This window comes from Hylaeus volcanicus, chromosome 1, assembly GCF_026283585.1.
Source record: "Hylaeus volcanicus isolate JK05 chromosome 1, UHH_iyHylVolc1.0_haploid, whole genome shotgun sequence".
In the NCBI taxonomy this organism is placed as follows: Eukaryota; Metazoa; Arthropoda; class Insecta; order Hymenoptera; family Colletidae; genus Hylaeus; species Hylaeus volcanicus.
Genome location: NC_071976.1, coordinates 5,529,915 through 5,539,833, shown reverse-complemented (window position 1 = coordinate 5,539,833; position 9,919 = coordinate 5,529,915). Strand labels below are relative to the sequence as shown.

General features: G+C 38.5%; 1 protein-coding gene across 1 annotated transcript in view; it reads right to left on the bottom strand.

The window, feature by feature from the left end:
• LOC128884583 (protein expanded-like) overlaps window positions 1–9,919 on the bottom strand; it is a 117,190-nt gene that overhangs the window by 105,333 nt on the left and 1,938 nt on the right. The window lies entirely within an intron of this gene.

Below are 9,919 nucleotides of genomic sequence, written 5' to 3'. Positions count from 1 at the left end.
CTTACGTCTAACAATCACGAATACAGAAACAATAACTGAAGAGATTCATTTTAACAGACAATAAATTATGTTTATTTACAAACAACATTCAAGTTCAAGTTTTTGTGAAGATATCTTCATTTTACAAATTTATTTTTTGTTAAACCTGTAACGTTTTATTTTGATCGTTTCAGTGATAAAGGATATTTAACATGTTTTGGTATCGTGTACAAATTTCATGTACCTTAGAATAAAATTGACCGAAATATACATTTTTGTTTACAATCATGCATCTTTGCTTAGGATTGTCTGGCATTTCTCGGATACGTATGAAAATTTCCTCATTTTCAGTAATGAAAAAAACCATTCATATTCTCGATAGTGTCCACTATCGACAGTTCTCCGGCACTAGTGTGCACGTGAATGCAACGCCCACGCGTGCAACCTTTCTCCGGTAATGTACGCGCATGCGCGCCACTTATACGCCCGACAGAGCATAATCGAGCATAACTCCCTTATACTTTACACGACAGGCTCGCAACGGCCTGGTCATTACGCGACTTATGCAATGTCCGCGAGCGTGCGTGTTCCACAGACGCGACGATCTTTAGCGATCTTTTTACGCATTCCAGCTTCCTAGGCGTGGACCGAGTCGGGCCTTTTTTTGTTCCATCGTTTATTAGGCCTGGCCTCGTTCTTCCTAGCGATAACGTTTTGCTGTTAAGGCAGAGGTTGCGATAGTTGATCGTTTAACACATTCACTGGCAGGCAGATTTAAACTCTTTTAGTTATCTTCGTTTTCGAATGACATAAGTAATGTTTATGGTTGTGTAATTATTATTGTCAGGTTGAGTAAACAGACTAGATTAACCCTTTGCAACAAACAAATTTGTCTTTAATGCGCATATAAATTTCTTTTAAATTTATAAATCGTTAACGCGTTTAAATTAACATTGCGTTTAATACATGTTTATTTGTTCCTTTTCATTATATTCGTGACTGAAAAGACTATAAGTTCATCCCTCGAGTAATTGCAATCAAGTTGAACTAAGAGACATCTCGTAGTTGCCAGCGCGTGAGTTAAACTCCTTCATTTTCAAATAACGCGAGTAAAATCGTTACTGGCTCTCGGATTATTGGCATGATAATCGCGCCACGAACCGCGCCATCGTGTTAATTAGACCATAGACACTCGAGTAGGTGTAAATCTAAATGCACATTAATCGGTCAGCCGCGGGAAAAAGATGTTGGCCAGAGCGTGACATACTTGGAACCACGTGGAATCACCGTGTAACAATCTACACGTTCCCGCGTTATGGTCCCATTCGCGTAAACGCAGAACTCGCACGCCACGGAATTCGATATTTATAAATGCGTCTGCCGCGTCGGTGTTAGACGGAGCGGAATGGGGCGATGCTTTCTAAACGTTTCGAAAGGTCTAAAAATATTGGCGAATTTTTACGGGCTTTACTTATAAGCGAAAATTGATAGTGTTCGTTTTAATTAATTCTACGATCGGGTGGTTTTAGTGAATTTTATCTCGTTGGATGTGGTATTAAATCATTAAATTGTATATTAGATTGCTAGACTTGGATGAATGAGAAATTATATAATTGTTATTCGTTCAAACTATGTTTGGTTTGTGAATGTAAATCTACGAAAGGATTGTTGATTAAATATGTACATAATGTAGACAATTCCACGGTAGAGAATTTAGAAAAGAATAATAATGAAACATATGCCAATAAATACTATTAATTTTAAATTGCATTGGACTAAAATCGATTATTGTTAATCCAAAACGTTTTCGCAATGATTGGAGAGAATGAAGTAGAATAGCCTCTGCTAAAATTTCATTAACTTGCAAAACGCTCGACTAACAAATAAATTACATTTACCAGTAATAATCCAAATAATATGGAAGGAACAAACAAGTTACAAAAATCTGAGTTAACGTACGTCTTCTCCAAAGACACCGACACTGAAATCGTATCAAAAATATCATATTCATAAATATATAACGATAATATGTATAATATATACTAAATATAAATATATAATTACATTATATCCAATTATATCATTATATTAATATTTAGAATCGAATGTCTCAACGATGCAACACAGCAACGTCGTTATTTTCAATGTCCACTTACAAATACTCCGATAACAACTGAAAAACACAATCCAACTAAATGATACTACCTTCGCCCAAAAGAAAAACATTCCAATTATATTATTATATTAATATTTAGAATTGAATGTCTCAACGATGCAACACAGCAACGTCGTTATTTTCAATGTCCACTTACAAATGCTCCGATAACAACTGAAAAACACAATCCAACTAAATAATACTACCTTCGCCCAAAAGAAAAACATTCAAACCCAAGCGAATTAAAGAAGACAAATCCTAAATTAGAATTACGATAAATTAATACACATCTGTTTAGAATTTCCCAAGAAGCACGTGTTTAAACCCGATGCATCGGTCGCCCGTTTACCTACTTCCGCGTTATCGCGAGGTCAATCAGAATTTCAATTAGGCGGTGCACGCGTGATATCGTGTACGCCCGTCGCACCGACGTAATCATTTTCTTCGGCGTACCTGGTCCGTTCCCTCGATTTGGACGATAGGTCAGGTCATAGCCATCGCTACGGGACACGTTATCTCACAGTCCGTGACGGATGACACAATGGAGTACATTGACACTACGTGCCACGCTATCTGGCAGTATCTCACATCGTGGCTGCACATACACGAACCGGAATCGACGTGTGCGCGCGATTCTTGTACGAGACCCGATGTACACGCACGCAGAACGGTTGCGAAGGTGGAGGTACTTTCACCAGGTAGCCAAGTTTCACGATGCACGCCGATAGCCAAGAGCAGCCCACTTTGAGAGCTGCATTCCGAGTGCATACTGCACCCTGTTTCCAGGTTCGGATTAATAACGCGAAAGACCCGACGTTTCCTCGCGCATCCGAGCTTCCTTCCGCGATCCCCGCCGCGCAAGGAACGGACTTCTTAGCCGGGTGTCCTCTAGGGGTTGTTTCTTTAATCCTTCGACCGCGGAACGATTTTTGACGGAAATTCTGAGAGGCGTGGAGGTGTGAATTTTTAAAAAAAACATATCAGCTCATGGGGGATGATGGACGAAACTTTTTTATATTTACGGTTTATTCGTAGGAGGTTTTGTTTAAAAAATAGAAATTAACAACTTGAAAGACCTTTCTTGTGAGATCTTGAGTACCCTGATCCTGTTGCTGTTGCGTTAAAGAAAACAAAAGCAATAGTCGAACAATCGAATCTAAAAAAATATCACCTTATAGAGAATGACAAAACGAAACTTTTTTTTTATTTACAGTTTATTCGTACGACGTTTAGTTTCAGAGATAAAAATTGAAAACATAAAACACCTTTTTCCTGAAATTTAATTTTTGTGGCGAACTTGGATATACTAAAAATGTGTATAGATAATATTAATCAAGGGACACTACTTGATAAAGAAAGCCTTTCTTTATAAACCGTCGAGAAATAAATCTTCCAACGATCGAGATATTAATTAATAAAGACGCGTTTCATATGACGCACAGGTGAGAAAAGTGTTTCCGTGGTCCATTGACACGACAAGTCGCTTTATTATTTTAAAAAATATACCTGTGTGCGTATAGAACGGCACAGTGGTATCCCTGTACTTTCACCAGCTACCCAAGTTTCTCGATACTCACGATACATTCGAGAGGATGCTACGAATATCACGCATGAATATTTCATGTATCTTGCAGTCAGCGTCGTCCAGAACCTTTTAATTTCTACCGACGTTTCTCAAATCGTACTTTCAAAATCTTCGACTCGAATCGCGTTTTTTAATAACCGAAGACGATGTTCATTTGAACATTCTATTGTATGAATATTATCACTTGAGGAAGAAATTATTTCATGGTCATTTATATTTAAATTTAATTTAATTCACATTTGATTAATTTTAATGTTAAAGAATAAAAGCGTGACTCTATAGAACTGGAGAATTGAGATTCAAATGAAATTATGTCTTATATTTGAGTTTCGAAAATTTAGCAATGTTACAGAACTTTGAACCGAACTCTCTGCATGGTCTAACACTGTGTGCCGAAACTTTAAAACCGGTTTTCTTGAAACGACATTTTTCAAGCTGACCGAAGTTTATCTGGGGAACCTATAGAGGCACGGATATAAAGTAAATGTCCCTCTATCGTCCCAACCAAAATTATCCGGATATGTGTGTCGTTTTGTTCGTCGTAGAAGCTCTAAAATTTGTTTAAAATTGTGTCTTTTAGTGAAAAAGATTAAAAATAGTTTGGCATCAATAGAACAGGGTACCATGACAGAGACTTTCCAATAAAGAGCCTTTGTGACTATTATCGTTGTTAAAATTCATATAAATATTGTCGTTTGAAAATAAAATATTCGAATCTGAAATATTAAATAAAAAAGATTTTGTAGTCATTTATTTTTATATTCTACATTCTTTTCTATCCTCATGAATTTTCAATTTTGTGTTACTATAACCACTCTCGACATCGAAGATAGGAGTCTTCACACCATCCCCATAAAAGTCAACCAATAAAAAAAAATTATCTAACACGTTTCAATCCTCTCTCTCATGCATGTGCCAAGTGTCCACGACCATCAACGATTGCAAATTGTGGGACGTTCCTTTTGGGTCATTGTTGACCCAGCGCCACAATCGACCGCGTTCCGTCATTCAATGCTTCTATCTCGGACTTTATCGCGAATGCGCGGGTTTTTCAGCGGACAATGAGACGAAAGTAAGTCGAAGAGTCCACGAATGGACTTTCGAATGCGTAGTATGTTGCGTCCTCCCCGCAAGTCCAGCAGTTACTGCCACGCGCGCTCACGCGATCTCGCGCGAGGAACGATAATAGCGCGTTTAAGTACGTATAAATTCCGTCGTATAACTTGCGACTCCGTAGGGGCGCTTCGAGTGCGCCGTTAATAAACTCCGGGAAGGAAAACGACGCGAGGAGCAATGAATTTTCAGAAACGGGAGACACATTTTGTCTCTTCCTTCCTCTCTTCTTTCTCTGGTTCGACTACGTGGGTGGACGTGGCGGACGTGCCTCGTCTACGTTGCCTGAATTCGAAGACGGGCCCCGGGACTGGTCGGAGGGATCCGATGGCCATTGCCGTTGTCGAATTTCGCGTGTGGGATAAACGAACCGTATTAGTCAAGTATAAAAGGGAACAAAAAGGGGCAAATTTGTGCACGTGATGAGTAATATGGTGTAGTAGTGGGGCTACCACTCACCGGATTGGTTACCTCGATTATTGCGGGAGTTTAAGCTCCCATTTCCTGCAATAATCGAGGTTCTACTGTATTGGAATTATTGAAACTGAAAAAAATCAAAATCGAACATATCAACTACCCTCAACTACCCCTCCATAACTCTTAGAAAAGAACTTTGTACATTACTATATTAATCCAGTCTATAATTAGAATGATCAAAAGCCTCTGTAATTACACAATTATAAACACAGTTAATAATCTCCACTAAGTAGACACCGAAATTAAAAAGCCTATGTATAAGCTCCCAGTAGACGAAGAATTAAAGTTTGAAATAGCCAATGGGACAAAAACAAACGGGGCCTATCTCGCCCAAATCGGCACGTATTTTTATGAAAGCTTCCGGCCAAGACGCGGAGAAAGCAACGCGAACGTAACGGAGCCCCGTGGAAATTTATTCGACGTTTTATAGCCCGTTTTTGATAACGCGAAGCGTAACCGTCTGCGAACACGATGATCGTGTTCCCGTTCGTCTAGTCTAACCATGTCAAACACGTGGCTCGATGCAACAGATCAGTGGTTCTTAACCTTTCTAAGTTCGCGGCACGGTTCCAAAGAAGACTCTTGATCTTCTTGGGCTCGAGGTACGATTTAGAGAGAGAAGAAACCTGACCCAGACCTCGATCGCGAATAATTGAAATAAGAAGAACAGGTGTAGTAACAATAATAAATTGCTTGTAAAGTGTACATTCGATAGAGGGAAAAATTTGGTGCGAAAGAAAGCATCAGTTTATATACAAATATATTTGTAATATTTCAACCCTGTTGAATTCCAAAATATCCTTGTCCTTGAACCTCTGCGCAAAATTTCAGCTTTTAGGTTCAAGGATCCAGCTTTGGCGTTGATACGTCAATGAGCTTTCATTCTTCTATAAACAGATATAGATCAATAGCGGTATATTCATTCTCGTGTCAGAGATTGGAAAATAGTTAACGCAAAGAGACGTCCTCCCAGAAGAGACATCCGAGTGGAAAGGGTTGAAATCTAGCTCTACCTTTCCCCACGACTCCAGATTTAATTTCAAAGCACCGATCAGTTAACGAATTCGCCGAAATTTTCTAAATCACTCCGGAATTCGAATATTGGCAACCACAGAAAAATTCCACGGGTAGCCTGGGAGGTTTACGCTCGCGGAGGTCCATCGCAACGTCCGATCTGGTGCAGAGGATCAGAGGAACCGAGTCTCGGGGCAACGTGGCTCGTAGGCACGGCGATGTTGACCAGCTCGCTCGCAAATCGGGTACAAGGTAAAGGATTCGTACGTGAGTGGCGTTCCAACGGCATCAGGTTTTATCGTGGATCGTACCGCGGCTTCATTATTCGTTTCTGGCACGTACGGGCATTCACACCCGTTCGAGCCACGATCGCGGGCTTGCCAGCGGATTTCTTTCCTCCGCGAGACCCGAACGAAGAAACAGAATCCACGACGATTCCTTTGGCCCGATCGTACCAGCCCTCCCCTATCCGCTCGGTACTCGGGTGCATAACGAATAGTTCCCGCGTTCCTCGCCGTTTTCTACCGAGAAAGACGCGCGTCTTCCGACCGGGACGCCGCGGCAAAATTTTATTTCAGTAAAGAAGGCGAATGGAAGCACCGTGCGAATCATCCGTTCCCAACGTTTTATGGATTAACACATTCGCGACCAACAGATATTTTACGTTTCTGGTACAGGCGAAAATAATAAAATTCTGGAGCTGGATATCGTAAAGTATCGTTAGGGCGAAGATGAAAATTACAGGATATGTTTTGAAATATCGATGGTGTAAATATGTAGTGTATAGAATAGAAAGATTTTCATAAATTTTTCATAACCAGGAATAGTTGAAAATTTCTACTGTGATTAAGCTTCGTTTACAGGCTATTGCAAACTACATAATCAAGTATTTATTGTGGTATTTAATTTTGTGACTTCATAGAAATTCGAGTATTTCATTCAAATTTACTTTGGTTGACGCTTAACTTTTAGAGTTAATTTTTTTTAGTTCCTCTTAAGGAGTCATAAAGGTCTTAATGACTTTTTTAATTGAATGCAAAAGTATTTCACATAGTACTAAATTGAGTAATGCATGAAACAATTGTGTACAATTTATGCATTGTATTTAAGAATAGAAAGGATTATCACATAAAAAGGTGTAATGATCCTATTTGAAGTAAAAAGGTAAGTAATTTAGTACTTGAAAGTTTGAACATTTCTGAAAAAACTATATGTAGTTAAATTAAAAATGACGAAGATAAGGAAATACGTAATACTCGTACAACTATTATGGATACTATGAATATAGAATTAAATAAAATTCATAAACGTTGACCTATGTTCTCTCGAATTATATCGTCAATATTATTCTTGAAAAAAATGCATATACATAAACGCATTAGACTCGGAAAGAAGAAATTAATCACCCGAGACTTATCTATAACAGATAGTATAGCGTCTGCAATTGTACAATATAATTTCGTTCTACTATTCAAATCGTGAAACCTTCTTTATACTTTATTGGTTATTCGAAACGTTTGCAAGTAAGAATTCCGCCTGTTTTTTCCTTTGAAAAGGATGGATCCCATGGAGCAGGCGCGCGAGTTCTCGAGGACCATTCTCCGCGGATGCTGCGAGAGGGTATTTTTACCGCGTCGGCCATTGTTCACTGTTTACGGTAAAAGGGATTTATACCCGCTCGTTGATGTACGAATCGATCTGAAATTGTAATCGCTGCGGAGAACCGGTGTGTCATTGATTCTCGAGCGAACCACCGAACAGTCAGGCCTTTCTATTCTCGTTAGGATGGTATACAGAGCGTTTCCTAACTTGCGGGTATCATGCAACGGAACTACACTTCTCGGCAACGTGATAGCACACATCAGTCAACTATTATTCTAATCACATAATCGCCCGTTAATTACATTGTCTAACGTCGTCTTACTGGGACTGAAGGGTTTGCTCATCTTTCGCTTAGAAAAGCGACATTTGGGATATTTTTTTAAAAGGAAAGCATATAATATATCGAATTGGTACTCGTTGAGATTAACTTCTCGAAATTGTCGATAAATAAAAGTAAGTTTGTATAAAAAATAAAAATACGAGCTTTACAGTTGTTAATATTAAACTGTAAGAGATATGGCAGACAAAAATTAGATCAAGACTTTAATTACCACTCTATGTAAACATTAACATTAATTTAAACTGACATTAACTTGTGCATGCTAGGTATAACAAAAGCTTTGCGTGTTTGTTTAAATTGAGCACTGTAAGTAGACAAACAACAGCACAGTTAATAAGTTTCAGTAGATAGAGACTGCAATTGGGAAGACCACAGTAGACAAAGTGCTAAGTCACACACAATTATTACCATTTCAAACGTTATATTCATTTATATTTATATTCATCCACTTATATTTATATTAACGTTCACGAATTTTATTTAATTTATAATTATACTAAAAGTAATTTTAAGTAAACAATTTTGTAGTAAGCAAAGGAATGTGAAAGATTTAACAAAAACTCCACCTGGATAAAATTATTTTCTTTCGCAATTTAACTAGTTCACGATGTGTATACCTATCGATTATACATATATATATATAATTTATTTTATATATATATATAATTATTTATATATAATCGATTATGTATATTATAATATATCATTATATTAGGTTGTCCCGAAAGTTTCTTTCGTTTTATTAATAATTAATATATACAGAATATTTTATGTTTTATGTTGCATTACTGAATTGTGTACGATTCATTTCGCTTCATTACTGTTACAGCATCAATGTCTAAGAAATTAGATTGTCTATTTACATAAACACTGCCACAGAAAATAATTGAATGCAACTCACGAAATAAACTTTCGGGACAACCTAATATTTTCGAACTTTAAGAAGAAGTGGACGAATAAAAATCACTATTTCGCATTTATTTCGACGAATGTAATCAAATAATTCCCGCCAAATTTTGAATTAACGTACTCCCGCGTATCAACAACCACCAAAAATAAAACCACGAATAAAAAAGTGGATACGTCCTCCGACAATGGAATGCCTTTAAATATCTCATCGGAATTTTTGTATCGCGTGTTCGCGATAAAAATCGCTGCACGAGCGCGCGCGCGCGCTCGCTTCACCCACACAATGGCGTGGCTCTATTCTGTGACCGGGTCCTGCGAGTCGGGGACAAGGCGCGGAATTGTTCGGAATAACCTTCGTGCGGTTTGAGGTCCGGCTGCAACGTGACCGTGAAGGTCGGAACACCGCAAGCCCTTCGCATAAATTCCTCTCTATGGCACGTTCTCCCTAACTTCACCCGAGAGGAGTCGTGCTCCTCGACGGAATATCAATGATGGTACCACATAAATTGAGAGATGCTTTCGCGATGGGCTCCTGAGAAATACCCTTATCAGAGAGAGGTATTTATAAGTTATACGCCGGGGTCATGAGCGCGCCGAATTTTTATCATTTCTTCCAAGTTTTTCTGTACGCGCACGCAAAGGTATTCGAATGGTTGCGTTTCGAGCGTTCGATTTTAAAATATGTTGTAAAAGAGGGCGTTTCGTTTAGGGTTAAATATCTCAGGAAGGGCTGAAGTCATCCAAA